Genomic DNA, 26,521 nt, shown 5'->3' on the forward strand with positions numbered 1-26,521 from the left:
TTCTTGAACTGCAAGATTATGAGAGTTGCACCAGTTAAGTTGTTGTTGTTCAACTGGTATGTGATCTTTTGGCTTTATCCACCAAAGCATAGGGGGCATGGACAGACTTCAGGAGGCCATCTTCTGATGTGGATTGAAAACCTGATGCAGCAGGCCACTGTTTCGGTCGAAACATCATCATGGGCTGCACACGATCGGAAGAAGTAATATTATCAAAATTCGAGTGCGTGTGCGGCGGTTGGTTACCTACAGTTGAGCGACTCTGTAGACTGGCATCAGCTAGGAATCTCGAGGCAACTGAGGAGGTGACCCAATCATGAATGGCCTCAGCTTTTTCTGGAGGCAATGAAGCCTCAGATGCAATATCATTATCGGAGCTGGGACACCAGCAATGGATATCATGGAAGAACCGGGAAAGGATAAACGCATAACACGTTTACCATGATCACGAGCAAGCCTTCTATGAATTACAGCTTTGGACTGTGAATATTCGATCTGGTACTAGGGGAGCTGTGAAGTAGTTTCTTCCAAAACATTCTGGTAATCCATTTCCCATTCTACGGGCATCGGCAAAGCATCATAAGGGAAACGCATAATCTCAGCATTAGATTTGCCATATAGAATGCATTCATCTTGCGGTTGTACATTGCGAGGGATAGGGTTAATGGTAGAGACCAAATAATTTATAGATCTAACATGGATAGCACAATGTTCGGGTTTCATGGACAGACCTTTAACTTAGACATACAGACGAAGAGCAGTGGCACGATGAGGATCATGCAAAAGACATTTTAAAGTTAGGATACACAACGGTATATACAGGTTCCTTATTTAGAGGACCATGGACTAACCTGATATGTGCATCTTTGAGGTTAAGGTGTCCGGTTTCTACCCAACTAGCCATACAAGTGGCATTGACGCCAAATCTGAACAACGGTTTGATAGCTAATACAAAACAACCATAATGGATCTAATGATAGCTAGTATGTAGGAAAGACTCAATCTCAGACGGAGTAAATAGGGGAAGATACACACCAGTATTGCCTTCATCAGTAATATTTGCTTGCCTTCAAGAGCTTGTATCTTCTTGCTTCCTAATACATCCAAAGCTTCCAAGCATCCTTGCCTTCCATTTTCCTCTTTTAAGTTTCTTGTCTGTCTTTCATGCCTTCTCCATATTTTCTTCTTCCATCTGCCAATATTCCTTTTTGCATCACCTACGAACTCTTCTATGCCTCCAGTCCTTCCTCTCTCATGTATCACACTTCTCCTATTACTCCATATTTTGTTTTTGTTTGTTTCATCCACACCTCCTCTCCTGATTTTGTATTTTCACTTCCCCTTGGTATCATCCTAGGTTCTCGCACCTGGTCAGCATAACTCCATACCTTCATAATTGCCCTACGCCATTCATTTGTTTGCTGATCTCCATTTTGGTATCAGAGCCTTGTTTGTTTGATTGTGAGTTCGAGTCCAAAAGGAGCTTAGTGAGCTTCCCACTAGAGGCCAGAGAGTGCCGTTCTGAGGTTGAGCCAATTTGCATGAGGATCTACTCCGTTTAGTCTTTCAAGTCTTCTAGTTCCAATGGCCAGCATCATCCAATGACTTCACTTTCACCAATCTCTTCCAAATGGTCCAAGTATATATAGGTAGGAAATGTACTGAATATACTCTTAGTAAAAAGTTAAAAAAGCTTGGTTTAGTTTCCCCTGCAATTTGTGAGTAGTTTGTGCATCACCGTGACTTTTGTCCTCCTACCCCTTCTTCTTCTCGATGGACTCATTCCTTCAAATCTAGGAAATCTTCCACATGTTCCCAAAGATTCGTAAGTGCTGATATCTGCGGCGCCAATGCAGCTTATGAATCTTTGGGAGTGTCTAATCACCGATTGATAGTTATTGGGTGGAGGTCTTACCTGGGACAACAAGAAGCATCTAATTACCAAAGAATAATACAATCATGATGAAGGTCTTATCTGTAGCAGACATTGTCTATTCATCATGATAAGGTCATATGTTACAATTCCCCTGGACCATGCTCGGTTGGCAAAAGTAGTCCTTGGTTCCACATTGCCTAGTAGTTAGCACCTTTGCATGATAACACGTCAAGAATATAGTTGGTGCTGCCTTTCTTCCATTCCACCTTGAAGTCATACATGGTGAAGAATTCTTGCCATCTGGCAAGTCTTCCTTTATCTATTTGCTTATCAATCTGGCGGGTACAAAATGTCTTAAAATTTTGATAATCAGTTTTGACAATGAATTCTCTGTTGAGAATAAAGAGTTCGAGCTTTTGGGTTGCATGCTTGACAGCTAGAATGCTTGACAGCTAGAATCTCTTTCTCAATACAGTGTTAATTGAGTTCGGTGCCTTGGAACATGCCGGAGCGGAAAGCGTAGATGACTTCTTGGGATGATGCCTTTTCAAGTAGGATGGCACCCTAGAATTGGTCGGAGGCATCGGTCTCTATGATTAGAGTGCCGTCGATAGAAGGAATCTTTAGAGTGGGCAGATGCTGGATCTTTTCTTTGATTCATTGCACAGTTCCTGTTTGTGCTTGGCTCCATGGGGGACCATTGTTCCGGAGACATAGTTGGAGGAGGAACCGATCTTTGACAAGCTACTCATAAAATGGAGAAATATGATTTCAGCAACCTAAAAAGCATTGGAGCTGTGTACGGTCATAAATTGCATCAGGAAAAGCAAGTAAGGCTTTTAATACATGGTCCTGCATTCGTAGGGTTCCTTTATGTCTTTGTACACCGAGGAACTCTATTTTGGGTTGGCCCACCATGATCTTTTTAGTTGATAGAGCAAGACCTTTAGATTTCAATAAATCATATACGATTTGTAGGTGTTTAAGATGAGAATGCTCATCTTTGCTATATACAAGTATGTCATCTATATACACCAAGCAAAAAGAGTGGTACGGGCTAAAGAATGAATCCATAAACTTTTGAAACTCAACCGGAGCAATCTTCAAACCAAAAGGTAGATTGTTCCATTGATAAAAACCCTGTGGTACCATAAAACCTGTTTTATGCCTATCTTCAGGATATAAGCCTACCTGCCAAAACCCAGCTTTGAGATCGAATTCGAGAAGATCTTGGCCCCTGTAATCTTCTACATTAAATACTCCTTATTGGGAATGGGGTGAGACAAAGAAACTAAACATTTGTTTAATGGCTTATAATTGATCACCAGCCGTTTCTTGCCTCTCTTTTGCTCGGAATGTTTGTTGACATAGAAGGCAGCAGCAGCCCATTCAGACCTTGATTCAGAGGTAAGGCCCATCGCAAGGAGTTCTGCTATCTCTTGATTGCACAAAAGTCGATCCTATTGGGTAAACCCATAGGGACTCTCCTTGTAAGGTTTAGAACCTTCTTTAAGAGGGAGAGCAACGTGGTGCTAGGAAATATGTTGAAGGCAAGGGGGAGTCACTGCTGCAGTCTTGCACAAACCTTTGTTGCATTTGCTGTAAGGATGAGCACATATGCATCATATGAATATTCTGCCTTAAACTTTTCTGTTTATCATCATGAAGCAAATTCTGGATATAAACATCTAGTTCAGAGGTAGTCATCTGGGGTTGTGCATCAACCCTTGGACTAAACTCAGTTGTATTTGGGAGTGTTGAAGCCACTGGTGACTCCATGAATTCTATAGGTGGATCCGTGAATGGAGAAGAGGGTGCGCATTTGCTAACTATCTATAAATCCTCTTCAAAAGGTTGCAGTGCCTTTTTAATATTTTCTCGTGCTGGAACGTGTAGTAGAGTACCACCAATTGTCAAGACCATTTCATTAGTGGATAAACCAAAAGAAAGGTGGCGGTTTAGAAAATCCATCCCAATAACCAAATCGACACTCTGAGACTCGAGTTGGTAGAAGTCAATGACTGTGGGATGATTTTGTAGAGAGATAGAAATATTAGGAGCAAACCGCTTGCAGGCAACTATGCCACCACCTATGGTTGACCCTTTCATTTGGTCATGTTCTTCAAGGAGTTGCTAGCAATAGGAAGGAAGAGCATAATTGCACACCTTCATAATCGCCCTACGTCGTTCATTTGTTTGCTGATCTCCATTTTGGTATCAGAGCCTTGTTTGTCTGATCGTGAGTTCGAGTCGAAAAGTCACTTCATGAGCTCCCCAGTAGAGGCCAGAGAGCGCCGTTCTGAGGTTGAGCTGATCTACATGAGGATCTACTCCGTTCAATCTTTCAAGGCTTCTAGTTCCAATGGCTAGCATCATCCGCCTGTCTGCTCGTGTCTCTGCTCCTCGCTCCGCATCCACCTCTAACAAAATCACGGATTCCAAGAATGCTTGGAACCTACCCATCATCGACCTTGAGGAAGTATACAAGTTCTCCACTTTTCAATTCAAAGCTCTTAAGCATGTGAAAATATCCGAGGTTTGTGTAAATATTGCCAATGAAGGCAATACTAGTGTGTATCTTCCCCTTTTTACTCCTTCTAATATTGAGTCTTTCCTACATACTGGTTACCATTACATCCATTATGGCTGCTTTGTTTTAGCCATTGAACCATTATTTAGATCTGGCATCAATGCCACTTGTATGGCTAGTTTAGTTGACACCCAGCATCTTAATCTCAAAGATGCACGTATTGGGTTAGTACATGGTAGCCTTAATAAAGAGCCTGTGTATACCGTGGTGTATCCTAACTTCAAAATGTCTTTGTATGATCCGCATCTCTCCATTGCTCTTTGACTGGATGTACAAGTCAAGGGTTTGTCCATGTAGTGAAAGTCTGAACATTGTGCTATACATATTCGTTCTGTAAATTATTTAGTATCTACTATTAATCCCATTCCTTGCCATGTCCGCCCGCAAGACGAGTGCATCTTGTATGGCAAAACGAATGCTAAAATTACACGTTTTTCTTTTGATGGTTTGCCGATTCCTGCAGAATGGGAGATGGACTATCAGCATGTCATGGAAGAATCTGCTTCGCAGCTCCCGCAGTATCAGATCAAAGACTCACCATCTAAAGCTGTGATTCACGAAAAATCTGCTCGTGCTCATGGCAAGCATGTTATGCATCTGCCAATTTCTGCTTCTTCCACAGTATGTATTGCTGATGTGCTTGCTCTAGATAATGATGTTGCATCTAATGCTTCACTCACGATTGAAAGAGCTGAAGCCATACATGATTGGGTCACTTCTTCAGTTGCATCAAGATTTCCTGCTGATGCCAGTCTGCAGTATTGTCGTTCGACTGGCGTCAACAATCAACCGCATACGCCTACCATCAAGAATCAACCGCATACGCACTCGAATTTTGATAATCTTACTTCTTTCGAGCAAGTGCATCCAATGTTAATGTTTCGCCCTATTCAGTGGCATGCTGCATCTGGTTTTTAGTCCACATCAGATGACGGCCAGCTAATGTCTGTTCATGCCCCATATGCATTGGTGGACCATACCGAAGAAAGTATGCCCGTTGAGCAACAATAACTTAATTGGTGCAACTCTCACAATCTTGCTATTCAAGAGTGGCTCGACGCCTGCTACATAACACTTTATGATCTACATCTTGCTATCGGCAAACTTGAGAGAAATGTACATCACATCCTTACTGAGTTGCAATCTTCTGGTCTGGCCACTTCCACGAAACAGTCTGTATATCGCTCTTTTTCTCCTACACTCCCTCCGTCCTCTGCTAGTCCCTTAGATCTTTCTTTATGTCTTGCCCTTGCACCTACTTTTATGTTGCTTCCTATGGATCTTTATGATAATGATGCTTCTGATGATGATGAGCTTGAGATTGTCCAATGGTTAGAGCATGCTCATCCTATCATTTGTGCATTTCGATGGACCGACCAAGATGCTCATGCTACAGACCCCACTGAGGTCGTTCCACCCATTCCTGTGATCCCATTAGATCCCTCTCTATTCTTTCCTCATGTCACTCCTACCACTCCTGAGCCAGCTTCTGTTCTTGCTCCACCTGTCGATATACCTCATCCTATTTCTCCTAGTGTCTGTTCCGTCAGCTCTTCCAATATCTCTCCATTCATGTACATGAACCAAGGTACAAAGTATGAGCCAATGGAAGAAGACCCACAACCTTCTTCTTCTTCTCCTCCACAACAGCAAGCCTGGCATGGCAGGAGAACTGCCTTTTATGACTCTCCTGGAGCATAGTTTATTCATGGTGAATTTCAGACTCATTACACTGATGGTGACTTGAATGAACAAGCAGATTTGTAGCGTCTCCTTCAACGTAAATCCTTTCCTGGCTATATCCTCAACATCGATGTAGCCTCTCCTGAAGCTATGAAGGACATCCTCAAAATCTTTTATCATGTCCCTGGTAACCATCTACCGATGGAACCCACGTGATGTAGCTATGGAGACAACAAAAGGATTTACAGGTGTGATTGCTAATTGGTGGAAATTCCTCTCAGAGGAATCCAAAGAATATATCTTTGCCAGCCTTGATAGCAATCATCAGCCCAATGGTCCAGATGCTTTGATTGTAGCAATCTCTAATCAGTTCTTGCCTACATTCATGGATGATCGAGCGCAAGCCTCCAACGAGTTCTCTACTCTAAAACTCTGTGATTTGTTTTAGCTTGAGGCTTATAATGCACATGTACATCATCTCGTTTATCGAGCATGTATTTTTGCAAACACCTCTGCTTAAAGGCATTATTTGTATAGTTTACCACACAAGCTAGGCGAAGCTATTATGGCATTGATCGAGGCGTAGACCAAGATCATCAACCTCGACAATAAGCCTACACAATAAGCCTACTGAAGTCCAAAAGACAGTGGCTGACTTTACTTTCACCAATCTCTTCCAAATGGTCTAGGTATATATAGGCAGGAAATGTACTGAATATATTGTTAGTAAAAAGTTAAGAAAGCTTGGTTTAGTTTCCCCTGCAATTTGTGAGCAGTTTGTGGGTCACTGTGACTTTTGTCCTCCTATCTCTTCTTCTTCTCGACAGACTCATTCCTTCAAATCCAAGAAATCTTCCAGATGTTCATGCAGGACTTCTCAGTTCCCAAAGATTCGTAAGCTGCATTGGTGCCGCAGATATCAGTGCCGCCCTCAAGGATTCCTCTGCCGCCGAAGCTTCAACACCAATAGAAAATCCAATTCTTCTGGGTGTTTCATTTGCGGCAAGAAAGGACACTTTGCCAGGGACTGCCCCCAACAACCTCATAATCCATAGTAGAAACAATTGAAGGGATTTTTTGCAATGATCAATCAGCTCGATCAATGGGAGGTAGTTTCTCAAGGTGTCACTGATGAGTCGCTGTTCGAATGTTCTGAATCTAATACTCCTTAGTGTTTCCATTGCCAATTACAGGAAGGTTCATCTAGTGCTTCATTGGAAGAGTTCCCTTCTTACAACTATATGACCTTCCCTCAACAAAGGCAAATTTTGGATATAGAAATCACTTCTGCTTCAGATGCAGACGGACCCGAAGAGGCTAAAGCCTACCTCTCACATTCTTGTCATTCTGCTACCCAAGGACACGCATGAGGCAAAGGTTTTCCTGGTAGCTTCCGCATAAGAGACATGGAGACATCTGAAGAATTATCCGACTACTCCAAGGCATCTCGTGTCTCTCGAACATCTGCTCCTCTACAACATTTCCCTTTTGTAAGTAATTATTCAAGACCATCTGTATTTTGTCCTCCACATAAAGTCCATGAGAATGTACTAGTCTTATGCCATTACCATTCTTGCAAACAATTGCTCATACTCTTTCTGCTCCACCTCCAACTTTTAGCTCCAATGTCTCGTAGTCTCAGCGTCCCTCTTGTTTTGAACAATTTGAGAGTGTGAGCATTAGTATAGATGGATTGAAAACCCATTTGAAGCTCATTACCGATAATTATCAAAAGCTTCAAGGGTCTATTGATTCTTTAGATAAAAAAGTTAGCGAGCACTTAACCTAGTGCTCCTTGTATACTCCCTCTTTTGAGAATCGCCCCTATGTATTCTCCTTTCATGACTTCTTCCAACAACCAACTCCTCCTGTTCGCAATTCTATGAAAACCTAGCTGGTCCGTGTATAGATTAGGCCTGATGGTGTTGTTCCATATTTCTTGGCCACCCTTGTAGATACTGGCTCTAGTTTTAATGTATGTAAATATCATGCTCTTCCTTCCTATTGCTGGCAAGTCCTTGAACAACATGACCAAATGAAAGAGTCAACCATGGGTGGTGGCATAGTTGCCTGCAAGCGGTTTGCTCCTAATATTTCTATCTCTCTGCAAAATCATCCCACAATCATTGACTTCTACCAACTCGAGTCTCAGGGAGTCGATTTGGTTATTGGGATGGATTTTCTAAACCGCCACCTTCCTTTTGGTTTATCCACTAATGAAATGCTCTTGACAATTGGTGGTACTCTAGTACACATTCCAGCACAAGAAAAGATTAAAAAGGTATTGAAGCCTTTTAAAGAGGATTTACAGATAGTTAGCAAATGCGCACCCTCTTCATTCACGGACCCACCTGCAGAATTCATAGAGTCACCAACGGCTTCACCACTCCCAAATACAACTGAGTTCAGTCCAGGGCTTGATGCACAACCCTAGATGACTACTTCTGAACTGGATGTTTATATCTAGAATTTGCTTCATGCTGATGAACAGAAAATTGTAAGGCAGAATATTCATATGATGCATATGTGCTCATCCTTACAGCAAATGCAACAAAGGTTTGTGAAGGACTACAACAGTGACTTCCCCTTGCCTTCAAACATAGTTTCGAGTACCAGATTGCTCTCCCCCTTAAAGAAGGTTCTAAACCTTACAAGGAGAGTCCCTATGGTTTTACCCAATAGGATCGACTTTTGTACAATCAAGAGATAGCAAAACTCCTTGAGATGGGCCTTATCTCTGAATCAACTACTGCTGCCTTCTATGTCAACAAACATTCCAAGTAGAAGAGAGGCAAGAAACGGTTGGTGATCAATTATAAGCCATTAAACAAATGTTCAGTTTCTTTATCTCACCCCATTCCCAATAAGGAGTATTTAATGCAGATGATTACAGGGGCCAAGATCTTCTCAAAGTTCGATCTCAAAGCTGGGTTTTGGCAGGTAGGCCTGTATCCTGAAGATAGGCATAAAATAGGTTTTGTGGTACCACAGGGTTTTATCAATAGAACGTTCTACCTTTTGGTTTGAAGAATGCTCTAGTTGAGTTTCAAAAGTTTACGGATTTGAGGTCTTTACCCTGTACCACTCTTTTTGCTTGGTGTATATAGATGACATACTTGTATATAGCAAAGATGAGCATTCTCATCTTAAACACTTGGAAATTGTATATGATTTATTGAAATCTAAAGGTCTTGCTCTATGAGCTAAAAAGATCATGGTGGGCCAACCCACAATAGAGTTCCTCACTGTACAAATACATAAAGGAACCCTACAAATGCAAGACCATGTATTAAAAGCCTTAGTGGCTTTTCCTGATGCAATTTATGACCGTACACAGCTCCAACGCTTTTTAGGTTGCTTAAATCCTAATTCTCCATTTTATGGGCAGCTTGCCAAAGATCGGTTCCTCCTCCAACTATGCCAGAGATTCTAGTTGTCAAGCATGCAATTCAAAAGCTCGAACTCTTTATTCTCAATAGATAATTCATTGTTAGGACTGATAATCAAAATTTTAAGACATTTTGTATCCGTCGTATTGATAAGCAAATAGGTAGAGGAAGACTTGCCAGATGGCAAGAATTCTTCACCATGTATGACTTCAAGGTGGAATGGAAGAAAGGCAGCACCAACTATATTCTTGACATGTTATCACGTGAAGGTGCTACCTACTGGGCAATGCGGAACCAAGGACTACTTTTGCCAACCGAGTATGGTCTAGGGGAATTGTAACATATGACTTTATCATGATGAATAGACACTGTCTGCTATAGATAATACCTTCATCATGATTGTAATATTCTTTGGTGATTAGACACTGCCTATTCTCCCAGGTAAGACCTTCACCCAATAACTATCAGTCAGTGATTAGACACTATCTGTGGTCCCAGGTAAGACTTTCACCTTTTCTGTACAAAGATACCCACAACTTAGTGGAGCACTATCTCCAATTGTACAAAAGATGCCCACTAGGTCAGTGTGCACTATATCAGTGGAGCACTATCTCCCATTGTACAAAAGATGCCCACTAGCTCAGTTTGCACAATCTTAGTGCTCCACTTGGAAGCCTGATCATCATGGCCACTGAGAGGCCACTCCCCTCACATGTATATAAGAAGGCCTTCGCCTCATTCTCAAGGTAGAGTTTTGCCTAAGCTTGGCCTTCAAGAGCTTGTATCATGCCTACGAACTCTTCTACGCCTCCATGTGAGTAACAGGAGAAGTGTGATACATGAGAGAGGAAGGACTGGAGGCGTAGAGGGTTCGTAGGTGATGCGAAAAGGAATGTTGGCAGATGGAAGAAGAAAATATGGAGAGGGCATGAAAGACAGACAAGAAACTTAAAAGAGGAGAATGGAAGGCAAGGATGCTTGGAAGCTTTGGATGTATTAGGAAGCAAGAAGATACAAGCTCTTGAAGGCAAAGCTCAGGCAAAACTCTACCTTGGGAATGAGGCAAAGGACTTCTTATATACATGTGAGGGTAGTGGCCTCTCAGTGGCCATGATGATTAGGCTTCCAAGTGGAGCACTAAGATAGTGCGCACTGAGCTATTGGGCATCTTTTATACAATTGGAGATAGTGCTCCACTGAGATAGTGCACATTGAGCTAGTGGGCATCTTTTGTACAATTGGAGATAGTGCTCCATTGAGTTGTGGGTATCTTTGTGTAGAAAAGGTGAAGGTGTTACATGGGACCACAGGCAGTGTCTAATCACCAAGTGATAGTTATTGGGTGAAGGTCTTACCTAGGACAATATGCAGTGTCTAATCACCAAAGATTAATACAATCATGATGAAGGTCTTATCTGTAGCAAACGGTGTCTATTCATCATGATAAGGTCATATGTTACAATTCCCTTGGACCATGCTCGGTTGTCAAAAGTAGTCCTTGGTTCCGCGTTGCCCAGTAGGTAGCACCTTCGTGTGATAACATGTCAGGAATATAGTTGGTGTTGCCTTTCTTCCATTCCACCTTGAAGTCATACATGGTGAAGAATTCTTGCGATCTGGCAAGTCTTCCTCTACCTATTTGCTTATCAATCCGGCGGGTACAAAATGTCTTAAAATTTTGATTATCAGTTTTGACAATGATTTCTCTGTTGAGAATAAAGAGTTCGTGCTTTTGGATTGCACGCTTGAGAGCTAGAATCCATTTGTCAATAGAGTGGTAATTGAGTTCGGCACCTTGGAACATGCTGGAGCAGAAACCACAAATGACTTCTTGGGATGATGCCTTTTCAAGTAGGATGGCACCGAAGAGTTGGTCGGAGGCATCAGTCTCTATGATTAGAGTGCCGTCAGCAGAAGGAATCTTTAGATTGGGCAGATGTTGGATCTTTTCTTTGATTCATTGTACAGCTTCTGTTGGTGCTTGGCTCCATGGGGAACCATTCTTTCGGAGACTGAACGGAGTAGATCCTCACGTATATCGGCTCAAGACACTCTCTGGCCTCTAGTGTCCATTACATCGATTATGGCTACTTTATTTTAGCCATTGAACCGTTACCATTACATCCATTATGGCTGCTTTGTTTTGGCCATTGAATCGTTATTCAGATCTGGCATCAATGCCACCCGCATGGCTAGTTTAGTTGACACCCGGCATCTTATTCTCAAAGATGCACATATCGGGTTAGTACATGGTAGCCTTAATAAAGAGCCTGTGTATACCGTGGTGTATCCTAACTTTAAAATGTCTTTGCATGATCTGCATCTCTCCATTGCTCTTCGCCTGTATGTACAAGTCAAGGGTTTGTCCATGAAGCCGAAGTCTAAACATTGTGCTATACATGTTGGTTCTGTAAATTATTTAGTGTCTACTATTAATCCTATTCCTCGCCATGTCTGCCCGCAAGACGAGTGCATCCTGTATGGCAAAACGAATGCTGAAATTACATGTTTTCCTTTTGATGCTTTGTTGATGCCTGTAGAATGGGAGATGGACTATCATCACATCCTAGAAGAATATGCTTCGTAGCTCCGACAGTATCAGATCGAAAACTCACCATCTAAAGCTGTGATTTGCAAAAAATCTGCTCGTGATCATGGCAAGCGTGTTATGCATCTGTCATTTCATGCTTCTTTCACAGTATCTATTGCTGGCGTGCCTGCTCCTGATAATGATGTTGCGCCTGATGCTTCACTCATGACTAAAAAAGCCGGGTGTCAACTAAACTAGCCATGCAGGTGGCGTTGATGCCATATCTGAATAATGGTTAAATGGCTAAAACAAAGCAGCCATAATGGATGTAATGGTAACTAGTATGTAGGAAAGACTCAATCTCAAAAGGAGTAAAAAGGGGAAGATACTCACTAGTATTGCCTTCATCGGCAATATTTACACAGACCTCGGATATTTTCACATGCTTAAGAGCTTTGAACTGAAAAGTGGAGAACTTGTATACTTCCTCAAGGTCGATGATGGGTAGGTTCCAAGCATTCTTGGAATCCATGATTTCGATAGAGGTGGATGCGGAGCGAGGAGCAAAGACACGGGCAGATAGGGATCAGATGATGCTGGCCATTGGAACTAGAAGACTTGAAAGACTGAACGGAGTAGATCCTCATGCAGATCGGCTCAACCTCAAAACGGTGCTCTTTGGCCTCTAGTGGGGAGCTCACTGAGCGACTTTTGGACTCGAACTCATGATCAGACAAAAAAGACTCTGATACCAAAATGGAGATCAACACAGAAATGAATGGCATAGGGCGATTATGAAGGTGTGGAGTTATGCTGACCAGGTGCGAGAACCTAGGATGATACCAAGGGGAAGTGAAAATACAAAATCAGGAGAGGAGGCGTGGATGAAACAAAGAAAAACAAGATATGGAGTAACAGAAGAAGTGTGATGCATGAGAGAGGAAGGGCTGGAGGCATAGAATCGTTCATAGGTGATGCGAAAAGGAATCTTGGCAGATGGAAGAAGAAAATATGGAGAGGGCATGATATATAGACAAGAAACTTAAAAGAGGAGAATGGAAGGCAAGGATGCTTGGAAGCTTTGGATGTATTAGAAAGCAAGAAGATACAAGCTCTTAAAGGCAAACTCTACCTTGAGAATGAGGCAAAGGCCTTCTTATATACATGTAAGGGGAGTGGCCTCTCAGTGGCCATGATGATCAGGCTTCCAAGTGGAGCACTAAGATAGTGCGCACTGAGCTAGTGGGCATCTTTTGTACAATCTGAGATAGGGCTCCACTGAGATAGTGCGCACTGAGCTAGTGGGCATCTTTTGTACAATTGTAGATAGTGCTCCACTGAGTTGTGGGTATCTTTGTACATAAAAGGCGGTCTTACCTGGGATCACGAGCAGTGTCTAATCATCAACTGACAGTTATTGGGTGAAGGGCTTACCTGGGACAACAGGTAGTGTCTAATCACAAAAGAATAATACAATCATGATGAACGTCTTATCTGTAGTAGACAGTGTCTATTCATCATGATAAGGTCATATGTTACAATTCCCTTGGACCATGCTCAGTTGGCAAAAGTAGTTCTTGGTTCTGCATTGCCCAATAGATAGCACCTTTGCGTGATAACACGTCAAGAATATAGTTGGTGCTGCCTTTCTTCCATTCCACCTTGAAGTCATACATGGTGAAGAATTCTTGCCATCTGGCAAGTCTTCCTCTACCTATTTGCTTATCAATCCGGTGGAAACAAAATGTCTTAAAATTTTGATTATCAGTTCTGACAATGAATTCTCTGTTGAGAATAAAGAGTTCGAGCTTTTGGATTGCACGCTTGACAGCTAGAATCTCTTTCTCAATAGAGTGGTAATTGAGTTCGGCGCCTTGGAACATGTCGGAGCCAAAAGCACAAATGACTTCTTGGGATGGTGCCTTTTCAAGTAGGATGGCACCCCAGAATTGGTCAAAGCATTGTTGCGCAGCTTCTATCTTAGCTCCATGGGGGACCATTCTTCCAGAGACATAGTTGGAGGAGGAACCGATCTTTGGCAAGCTGCGCATAAAATGGAGAAATATAATTTAAGCATCCTAAAAAGTGTTGGAGCTATGTACGGTCATAAATTGCATCAGGAAAAGCCAGTAAGGCTTTTAATATATGGTCCTACATTTGTAGGGTTCCTTTATGTATCTGCATACCGAAGAACTCTATTGTGGGTTGGCCCACCATGATCTTTTTAGCTGATAGATTAAGACCTTTAGATTTCAATAAATCATTTACAATTTGTAGGTGTTTAAGATGAGAATGCTCGTCTTTGCTATATACAAGTATGCCATCTATATACACCAAGCAAAAAGAGTGGTACGGGCTAAAGACTGAATTCATAAACTTTTGAAGCTCAACTGGAGCAGTCTTCAAACCAAAAGGTAGAACATTCCATTGATAAAAACCCTGTGGTACCACAAAACCTGTTTTATGTCTGTCTTTAGGATACAGGCCTACCTGCCAAAACCCAGCTTTGAGATCGAACTTCGAGAAGATCTTGGCCCCTATCATCTTCTGCATTAAATACTCCTTATTAGGAATGGGGTGAGACAAAGAAACTAAATATTTGTTTAATGGCTTATAATTAATCACCAGCCGTTTCTTGCCTCTCTTCTGCTCGGAATGTTGACATAGAAGGCAGTAGCAGCCCATTCGGACCTTGATTCAAAGATAAGGCCCATCTCAAGGAGTTCTACTATCTCTTGATTACACAAAGGTGGTTTAGAAAATCTGTCCCAATAACCAAATCGACACCCTGAGACTCAAGTTGGTGGAAGTCAATGACTGTGGGATGATTTTGTAGAGAGATAGAAATATTAGGAGCGAACTGCTTGCACGGAACTATGCCACCACCCATGGTTGACCCTTTCATTTGGTCATGTTGTTCAAGGACTTGCCAGCAATAGGAAGGAAGAGCATGATATTTACATACATTAAAACTGGATCCAGTATCTACAAGGGCGACCAAGAAATATGGAACAACACCATCAGGCCTAATCTGTACACGGACCCCAACCAGGTTTTCATAGGATTGCAAACAGGAGCTAGTTGTTGCAAGAAGTCATGAAAGGAGAATACAGAGGGGCAATTGTCAGAAGAGGGAGTATACAAGGAGCACTGGGTTAAGTGCTCACTGACTTTTTTATCTAAAGAATCAATAGACCCTTGAAGCTTTTGACAATTATCGGTAATGAGCTTCAAATGGGTTTTCAATCCATCTATACTAATGCTCAGACTATCAAATTATTCAAAACAAGAGGGACGCTAAGACTCATGTGGGACATTGGAGCTGAAAGTTGGAGGTGGAGCAGAAAGAGTATGAACAAATATTTGCCAGAATGGTGATGGCATAAGACTAGTATTCTCATGGACTTTATGTGGAGGATGAAATACAGATGGTCCTGAATAATTTATAGAAGGGAAATGTTGTATAGGAGTAGATGTTCTCGAGACAGGAGATGCCTTGCAGTAGTCGGATAATTCTTCAGATGTCTCCAAGTCTCTTGTGTGGAAGCTACTACGAAAACCTTTGCCTCGTGCGTGACCTCGAGTAGCGGAATGATGGTAATGTGAGAGGTAGGCTTTAGCCTCTTCGGGTCCCGCCGTCTTTTTCATCTGAAGAAGAAGTGATTTCTATATCCAAATGGGAGCGCCTTTGCTGAGGGCAGTTCATGTAGCTATAAGAAGGGAACTCTTCTGATGAAGCACTAGATGAACCTTCCTGTAATTGAAAATGGAAACATTGAGGAGTATCAGATTCAGAACATTCGAATAGTGACTCATTAGTGATAGTTTGAGAAACTACCGCCCATTGATCGGGCTGATTGATCATTGCGAAAAATCCCTTCAATTCTTTCTGCTGTGGATTACGAGGTTGTTGGGGGCAATCCTTGGCAAAGTGTCCTTTTTTGTTGCAAATGAAACACCCAGAAGAATTGGATTTTCTGTTGGTGTTGAAGCTTCGACGGCAAAGGAATCTTTGAGGGCAGCGCTGATGTTTGTGGTGCCAACATAGCTTACGAATCTTTGGGAATTGAGAAGTTCCACATGAACATCTGGAAGATTTCCTGCATGTGAAGGAATGAGTCCGTTGAGAAGAAGAAGAGGTAGGAGGATAAAAGTCACGGTGACCCACAAACTGCTCACAAATTGCAGGGGAAACTAAACCAAGCTTTTTTAACTTTTTACTAAGAGTATATTCAGTATATCTCCTACATATATGCACTTGGACCATTTGGAAGAGATTGGCAAAAGTGAAGTCAGCCACTCTCTTTTGGACTTCAGTAGGCTTATTGTCGAGGTTGACGATCTTGATCTACGCCTCGATCAATGCCATAATAGCTTCGCCTAGTTTGTGTGGTAAACTGTACAAATAATGCCTTTTAGTAGAGGTGTCTGCAAAAATACGTGCTCGATAGACGAGTTGCTGTATATGTGCATTATAAGCCTTGATTTGAAACAAATCACAGAGTTTTAGAGCACAGAACTCGTTGGAGGCTTGCGCTCAATCATCCGTGAATGTAGGCAAGAACTGGTTAGAGATTGCTGCAATCAAAGCTTCTGGAGCATTGGGCTGATGATTGCTATCAATGTTGGCAAAGATATGTTCTTTGGATTCCTTTGAGAGGAATTCCCACCAGTTAGCAATGACACCTATATATCCTTTTGTTGTCTCCACAGCTGCATCATGTGGGTTCCATCGGTAGATGGTTACCAGGGACATCATGTGGCCATAAAAGATTTTGAGGATGTCCTTCATAGCTTAAGGAGAGGCCACATCGTTGTTGAGGATATAGCCAAGAAAGTATTTATGTTGAAGGAGACACTGCAAATCTACTTGTTCATTCAAGTCACCATTAGTGTAATGAGTTTAAAATTCACCACGAATAAACTGTGCTCCAGGAGAGTCATAAAGGCCAGTTCTCCTGCCGTGCCAGGCTTGCTGTTGTGGATGAGCAGAAGAAGAAGGTTGAGGTTCTTCTTCCATTGGCTCGGGCTTTATACCTTGGTTCATGTACATGAATGGAGAGATATTGGAAGAGCTGATGGAATAGATACTATGAGAAATAGGACGAGGTATATCAACAGGTGGAGTAGGAGGGGGAGTTGACTCGTGAGTGGTAGGACTGACATGAGGAAAGAATAGAGAGGGATCTAATGGGATCATAGAAATGGGTGGAACGACCTCAATGGGGTCTGTAGCACAAGCATCTTGGTCGGTCCATCGAAATGCATGAATGATAGGATGAGCAGGCTTTAACCATTAAGCAGTCTCAAGCTCATCATCATCAAAAGCATCATTATCATAAAGATCCATAGGAAGCAACATAAAAGTAGGTGCAAGGGCAGGAGATAAGGAAAGATCTAAGGGACTAGCAGAGGATGGAGGGAGTGTACGAGGAAAAGAGCGATATACAGACTATTCAGTGGAAGTGGCCGGACCAGAAGATTGCAACTCACAGTAAGGATGTGATGTACCTTTCTGTCAAGTTTGCCAACAGCGAGCTGTAGATCATACAGTGCTATCTAGCAGGTGTCGAGACACTCTTGAATAGCAAGATTGTGAGAGTTGCACCAATTAAGTCGTTGCTCAACGGGCATACTTTCTTCGGTATGGTCCACTAATGCATATGGGGCATGAACAGACTTTAGCTGGCCGTCATTTGATGTGGATTGAAAACCAGATGCAGCAGGCCACTGAACAGGGCAAAACATTAACATTGGATGCACTCGCTCGGAAGATGTAAGATTATCAAAATTCGAGTGCGTATGCGGCTAATTGTTGACTGCAGTCGAACGACGATACTGCAGACTGTCATTAGCAAGAAATCTTGATGCAGCCGAAGAAGTGACCCGATCATGTATGGCTTTAGCTTTTTTAGTCTTGAGTGACGCATCAGACGCAACATCATTATAAGGAGAAGGAGCACCAGCAATAGATACTGTGGAAGAAGCAGGAAATGACAAACGCATAACATGCTTGCCATGATCATGAGCAGATTTTCTATGAATCATAGCTTTAGATTGTGAGTCTTCGATCTGATCTGTGGGAGCTGCGAAGCAGATTCGTGTTGATAGTCCATCTCCCATTCTGCAGGCATCAACAAAGCATCAAAAGGAACACGTGTAATTTCAGCATTCGTTTTGCCATACAGGATGCACTCGTCTTGCGGTCGAACATGGCGAGGAATGGGTATAATAGTAGACACTAAATAATTTACAGAACGAACATGTATAGCACAATGTTCAGACTTTAGCTTCATGGAAAAACCCTTGAATTGTACATATAGGCGAAGAGCAGTGGAGAGATGCAGATCATGCAAAGACATTTTGAAGTGAGGATACACCACGGTATACACAGGCTCTTTATTAAGGCTACCATGTACTAACCTGATACATGCATCTTTGAGATTAAGATGCCGGGTGACAACTAAACTAGCCATGCAGGTGGCGTTGACATCAGATCTGAATAACGGTTCAATGGCTAAAACAAAGCAGCCATAATGGATGTAATGGTGACCAGTATGTAGGAAAGACTCAATCTCAGAAGGAGTAAAAAGGGAAAGATACACACCGATATTGCCTTCATTAGCAATATTTACACAGACCCTGGATATTTTCACATGTTTAAGAGCTTTGAACTGAAAAGTGGAGAACTTGTATACTTCCTCATGGTCAATGATGGGTAGGTTCCAAGCATTCTTGGAATCCATGATTTCGGTAGAGGTGGATGCGGAGCGAGTAGCAAAGACACGGGTAGACAGGGATCGAATGATTTTGGCCATTAGAACTAGAAGACTTAAAAGACTGAATAGAGTAGATCCTCATGCAGATTGGCTCAGAGATTAGCAAACAAATGAATGGCGTAGGGCGATTATGAAGGTGTGGAGTTATGCTAACCAAGTGCGAGAACCTAGGATGATACCAAGGGGAAGTAAAAATATAGAATCAGGAGAGGAGGCATGAATGAAACAAACAAAAACATGATATGGAGTAACAGGAGAAGTGTGATACATGAGAGAGGAAGGACTGGAGGTGTAGAAGAGTTCGTAGGTGATGTGAAAAGGAATGTTGGTAGATGGAAGAAGAAAATATGGAGAGGGCATGAAAGATAAAGAAGAAACTTAAAAGAGGAGAATGGAAGGCAAGGATGCTTGGAAGCTTTGGATGTATTAGGAAGCAAGAAGATACAAGCTCTTGAAGGCATGAGGCAAAACTCTACCTTGAGAATGAGGTGAAGGCCTTCTTATATACATGTGAGGGGAGTGGCCTCTCAATGGCCATGATCATTAGGCTTCCAAGGGGACGAGCATTTTCTGAGCAAAATCTTCCGAGCGTCCGAGCGAAGGAAAAAAAAAGCTTCCAACTATGCATAAATATGGCAAAAATCGATCAGAAGAAAACATAGTTTCACTTAGAAATATGCAAAGTATTATAGCAATGCCTATTTTATACAAAAATCTTTAGGTGAATCTGTAGGAATGGTGAGAGCATAATGGGATGGCTTTTGAAGAAACCCACATGTAGAGTAGACTTCTCTATGAAAATTCCCTTATGATCCTTCTTACAACTTTTACTTAATAGGGGGTGACATTGAAAACCCTCTCTCAACCTATCTTCATGAAAGAGTTTCTTCAAAGAAAACTCATTGAAGCAAGCCATCCAGGTAGTTTCGCCAGCGAAACCCCTTTGAAGCAAGTCTCCCAAGGTAGTTTCGCTGGCGAAACTACCTTGGACAGCACTTTTAAAAGTGACATAACTTTCATATCCAATGTCCAAATATAGTCATTCAACCACTCAAATTGATCGGAACACCCCATTTGAGCACATCTATGGAGTTCTATTTTGGAAAATCTTTCATATATAGTATTAAATATTACATGTATTTTATGAGAGTGATATATAAGCCCAAGTTAATACTTATTTATAGTAATTTAAACTTCTTTAGAAACATGTCCATAAATATGCTATAAAAACACTAAAAAGATATTGCCATATGATATGAATGTGTTAGTAAGTAATTATATGCATAGTATTATTACATTGAGAGTGATTATGAGGAATGTTTCTTAAAGGAATCAACACTTTTTTAAGGTAATAACAGGGGTACAAAGGGATGTCTCTAAATAAGAAAATTATGTTGTGTAAAAATGAATGAGTGACTAGTCTGTATATTTTTATGATAAAGGGATCTAGTTCTAGTGAAAATAAAAGTGTAAAAACCATGTTTCCTAAAGAAAAACATTTTTAAAAATCTCTTGAAAAACAAGCTCGGATAAACCTGCTCATAGGTTTTTGCTCGTAAAATTGACGCATCCTCCAAGGGGAGCACTAAGATAGTGCGCACTGAGCTAGTGGGCATATTTTGTACAATTGGAGATAGTGCTCCACTAAGATAGTGCGCACTAAGCTAGTGGGCATGTTTTGTATAATTGGAGATAGTGCTCCACGGAGTTGTGGGTATCTTCGTACAGAAAAGGTGAAGGTCTTACCTCTGACAACAGGCAGTGTCTAATCACCAACAAGAATAATACAATCATGATGAAGGTCTTATCTATAGCAGACAATGTCTATTCATCATGATAAGGTCATACGTTACAATTCCCTTGGACCATGCTCGGTTGGCAAAAGTAGTCCTTGGTTCCGCGTTGCCTAGTAAGTATCACCTTCGCGTGATAACATGTTAGGAATATAGTTGGTGCTGCCTTTCTTCCATTCCACCTTGAAGTCATACATGGTGAAGAATTCTTGCCATCTGGCAAGTCTTCCTCTACCTATTTGCTTATCAATCTGGCAGGTACAAAATGTCTTAGAATTTTGATTATCAGTTTTGACAATGAATTCTCTATTGAGAATAAAGAGTTTGAGCTTTTGGGTTGCACGCTTGACAGCTAGAATCTCAATGAGTTGGTAGAAGTCAATGAGTATGGGATGATGTTGCAGAGAGAGAAATATTAGGAGCAAACTGCTTGTAGGGAACTATGCCACCACCCATGGTTGACCCTTTCATTTTGTCATGTTGTTCAAGGACTTGACAGCAATAGGAAGGAAGAGTGTGATATTTACATACATTAAAACCGGAGCCAAGTACCTACAAGGGCGACCAGGAAATATGGAACAACACCACAGGCCTAATCTGTACATGGACCAACCAGGGTTTCATAGGATTGCGAACAGGAGGAGTGGGTTATTGGAAGAAGTCATGAAAGGAGAATACAGAGGGGCGATTGTCAGAAGAGGGAGTATACAAGGAGCATTGGGTTAAGTGCTCGCTGACTTTTTTATTTAAAGAATCAATAGACCCTTGAAGCTTTTGACAATTATCGGTAATGAGCTTCAAATGGGTTTTCAATCCATCTATACTAATGCTTAGACTCTCAAATTATTCAAAACAAGAGGGACGCTGAGACTGCGGGACATTGGAGCTGAAAGTTGGAGGTGGAGCAGAAAGAGTATGAACAGGTGTTTGCCAAAATGGTGATGGCATAAGACTAGTATTCTCATGGACTTTATGTCGAAGAAAAAAAATAGATGGTTCTGAATAATTACTTACAGAAGGGAAATGTTGTATAGTGGCAGATGTTCTCGAGACAGGAGATGCCTTGGAGTAGTCGGATAATTCTTCAGATGTCTCCAAGTCTCTTGTGTAGAAGCTACTACGAAAACCTTTGCCTCATGCGCGACCTCGGGTAGCAGAATGACGAGAATGTGAGAGGTAGGCTTTAGCCTCTTCGGGTCCATCTTTGTCATCTAAAGAAGAGGTGATTTCTATATCCAAATGGGAGCGCCTTTGCTGAGGGCAGCTCATGTAGCTATAAGAAGGGAACTCTTCTGATGAAGCACTAGATGAACCTTCCTGTAATTGACAATGGAAGCATTGAGGAGTATTAGATTTAGAACATTCGAATAGCAACTCATTACTGACACTTTGAGAAACTACCGCCCATTGATCGGGCTGATTGATCATTGCGAAAAATCCCTTCAATTGTTTTTGCTATGGATTACGAGGTTGTTGGGGGCAATCCTTGGCAAAGTGTCCTTTCTTGCTACAAATGAAACACCTAGAAGAATTGGATTTTTTGTTGGTGTTGAAGCTTCAGCGATGGAGGAATCTTTGAGGGCAGCATTGATATTTGCAGTGCCGACGTAGCTTACGAATCTTTGGGAACTGAGAAGTCCCGCATGAACATCTGGAAGATTTCCTGCATGTGAAGGAATGAGTCTATCGAGAAGAAGAAGAGGTAGGATGACAAAAGTCACGACTACCCACAAACTACTCACAAATTGCAGGGGAAACTAAACCAAGCTTTTTTAACTTTTTACTAAGAGTATATTCAATACCTTTCCTACATATATACACCTGGACCATTTGGAATAGATTGGCGAAAGTGAAGTCAGCCATCATCTTTTGGATTTCAGTAGGCTTATTATCGAGGTTGATGATCTTGGTCTGCGCCTCGATCAATGCCATAATAGCTTCTCCTAGCTTGTGTGGTAAACTGTACAAATAATGCCTTTTAGCAGAGACCTGTGTCTGCAAAAATACTTGCTCGATAGAAGAGCTGCTATACATGTGCATTACAAGCCTTGAGATGAAACAAATCACAGAGTTTTAGAGCAGAGAACTCGTTGGAGGCTTGCGCTTGATCATCCGTGAATGTGGGCAAGAACTGGTTAGAGATTGCTGCAATCAAAGCATCTGGAGCGTTGGGCTGATGATTACTATCAATGCTGGCAAATATATGTTCTTTGGATTCCTCTGAGAGGAATTTCCGCTAGTTATCAATGACACCTATAAATCCTTTTGTTGTCTCCACAGCTACATCATGTGAGTTCCATCGGTAGATGGTTACCAGGGACATCATGTGGCCATAAAAATATCTAAGGGACTAGCAGAGGACGGAGGGAGTGTAGGAGGAAAAGAGCGATATACAGACTGTTCAGTGGAAGTGGCTGGACCAGAAGATTGCAATCAGTAAGGATGTGATGTACCTTTCTATCAAGTTTGCTGACAGTGAGTTGTAGATCATAAAGTGCTGTGTAGCAGGTGTTGAGACACTCTTGAACAGCAAGATTGTGAGAGTTGCACCAATTAACTTGTTGTTGCTCAATGAGCATACTTTCTTCGGTATGGTCCACCAATGCATATGGGGCATGAACAAACTTTAGCTGGCCGTCATCTGATGTGGATTGAAAACTAGATGCAGCAGGCCACTGAACAAGGTGAAACATTAATATTGGATGCACTCGCTCGGAAGAAGTAAGATTATCAAAATTCGAGTGCGTATGTGACTGATTGTTGATTGCAGTCGAATGACGATACTGCAGACTCGCATTAGCACGATATCTTGATGCAGCCAAAGAAGTGACCCAATCATGTATGGCTTCAGCTCTTCAGGCGTGAGTGAAGCATTAGGCGCAACATCATTATCCGGAGTAGGCATGCCATCAATAGATTTTCTATTGTGGATTGCCATGATCACGAGCAGATTTTCTACGCATCATAACTTTAGATGGTGAGTTCAATCTCATACTGCGGGAGCTACGAAGCAGATTCTTCTTCCAGGTTGTGCTGATAGTCCATCTCCCATTCTATAGGCATCAGCAAGGCATCAAAAGGAAAATGTGTAATTTCAGCATTCATTTTGCCATACAAGATGCACTCGTCTTGCGGGCGGACATGGCGAGGAATGGGATTAATAGTTGACACTAAATAATTTACAGAACAAACATGCATAGCACAATGTTTAGACTATGGCTTCATGGGACAAACCCTTGACTTGTACATACAGGCGACGAGCAGTGGAGAGATGCGGATCATGCAAACACATTTTGAAGTTAGGATACACCACGGTATACACAGGATCTTTATTAAGGCTACCATGTACTAACCCGATACGTGCATCTTTGAGATTACGATGCTGGGTGTCAACTAAACTAGCCATGCAGGTGGTGTTGATGTCATATCTGAATAACAGTTCAATGGCTAAAACAAAGCAGCCATAATGGATGTAATGGTAACAAGTATGTAGGAAAGACTCAATCTCAAAAGGAGTAAAAAGGGGAAGATACACACCAATATTGCCTTCATCAGCAATATTTACAGACCTCAGATATTTTCACATGCTTAAGAGCTTTGAACTGAAAAGTGGAGAACTTGTATACTTCCTCACGGTCAATGATGGGTAGGTTCCAAGCATTCTTGGATCTGTAATTTCGGTAGAGGTGGATGCGGAGTGAGGAGTAGAGACATGGGCAGCGGATGATGCTGGCCATTGGAACTAGAAGACTTGAAAGATTGAATGGAGTAGATCCTTTCATAGATGGGCTCAACCTCAGAATAGCACTCTCTGGCCTCTAGTGGGAAGCTCACTAAGCGACTTTTGGACTCGAACTCATGATTAGACAAACAAGACTCTGATACCAAAATGGAGATCAACAAACAAACGAACGGCGTAGGGCGATTATGAAGGTGTGGAGTTATGCTGACCAGGTGCGAGAACCTAGGATGATACTAAGGGGAAGTGAAAATACAAAATCAAGAGAGGAGGCATGGATGAAACAAACAAAAACAGGATATGGAGTAACAAGAGAAGTGTGATACATGAGAGAGGAAGGACTAGAGGCGTAGAAGAGTCGTGATGCGAAAAGGAATGTTGGCAGATGGAAGAAGAAAATATGGAGAGGGCATAAAAAATAGATAAGAAACTTAAAAGAGGAGAATGGAAGGCAAGGATGCTAGAAAGCTTCAGATATATTGGGAAGCAAGAAGATACAAGCTCTTGAAGGCAAGCAAATATTGCCGATGAAGGCAATACTAGTGTGTATCTTCCCCTATTTACTCCATCTGAGATTGAGTCTTTCCTACATACTGGCTATCATTACATCCATTATGGTTGTTTTGTATTAGCTATCGAACCGTTGGTCAGGTTTGGTGTCAATGCCACTTGTATGGCTAGTTTGGTAGACACCCGGCACCTTAACCTCAAAGATGCACGTATTGGGTTAGTCCATGGTAGTCTAAATAAGGAACCTGTATATACCGTTGTGTATCCTAACTTTAAAATGTCTTTCCACGATCCTCATCTTGCCAGTGCTCTTCGTCTGTATGTCCAAGTTAAAGGTCTGTCCATGAAACCCAAGTCTGAACATTGCGCTATCCATGTTAGGTCCATAAATTATTTGGTCTCTACCATTAACCCTATCCCTCGCAATGTCCGACCACAAGATGAATGTATTCTGTACAGCAAATCTAATGCTGAGATTATGCATTTTTCTTATGATGCTTTGTTGATGCCCACAGAATGGGAAATGGATTACTAGAACGTTTTGGAAGAAACTGCTTCACAGCTCCCCTAGTACCAGATCGAAGATTCGCAGTCCAAAGCTGTAATTCGTAGAAGGCATGCTCATGATCATGGTAAACATGTTATGCGTTTATTCTTTCCCGCTTCTTCCACAATATCCATTGCTAGTGTCCCAGCTCGTGATAATGATGTTGCATCTGAGGCTTCACTGCCTCGAGAAAAAGCTGAGGCCATTCATGATTGGGTCACCTCCTCAGCTACCTCGAGATTCCCAGCTGATGCCAGTCTATAGTATTGTCACTGGACTGTAGTTAACCAACCACCGCACATGCACTCGAATTTTGATAATATTACTTCTTCCAATCGTGTGTAGCCCATGATGATGTTCCGATTGATTCAGTGGCCTGCTACATGAGATTTTCAGTCCGTATCAAAAGATGGCCTCCTGAAGTCCCCATCCATGCCCCCTATGCTTTGGTGGATAAAGCCAAAGATTAGATGCCAGTTGAACAACAACAACTCAACTAGTGCAACTCTCATAATCTTGTAGTTCAAGAATGTCTCCATGCGTGCTACACTGCACTCTATGATCTCCAACTCGCTGTCGGCAAGCTTGACAGAAAGGTACATCATATCCTTAAGGAGTTGCAATCTTCTAGCCCTGCCACTTCAGCTGCACAGTCTGTTTATAGTTCCTTCCCCCCTGCATTACCTCCATCCTCTGCTAGTCCCTTAGATCCCTCTTTGCATCGTGTACATGCTCCCACTTTCATGTTGTTACCTATGGATCTATACGATGCTGATAATTCAAATTCTGATGATGAGCCTGTCGAATGGCTAGACCCTACTCATCCTACCATCCGCACATTCCGATGGACTGACCAGGATGCATAGGCAAATGATCTTGCTGAGGTTATTCCACCTATTCCCATGATCCCACTAGATCCAAACCTTTTCATGTCATATGTCACTCCTGGTACTCCTCCTACAGCTCCTGCCAACTCTTGCTCCTCCTGTTGATAATCCTCATCCCGTTTCTCCTAGTGTTTGTTCAGTCAGCTCTTCCAATCTCTCTCCATTCCTGTACATGAACCAAGGTGCAAAGCCCGAGCC

The sequence above is a fragment of the Dipteris shenzhenensis genome, chromosome 6, assembly GCF_047967505.1.
Source record: "Dipteris shenzhenensis isolate YYH24624 ecotype China chromosome 6, Dip_SZ_1.0, whole genome shotgun sequence".
Lineage (NCBI taxonomy): Eukaryota > Viridiplantae > Streptophyta > Polypodiopsida > Gleicheniales > Dipteridaceae > Dipteris > Dipteris shenzhenensis.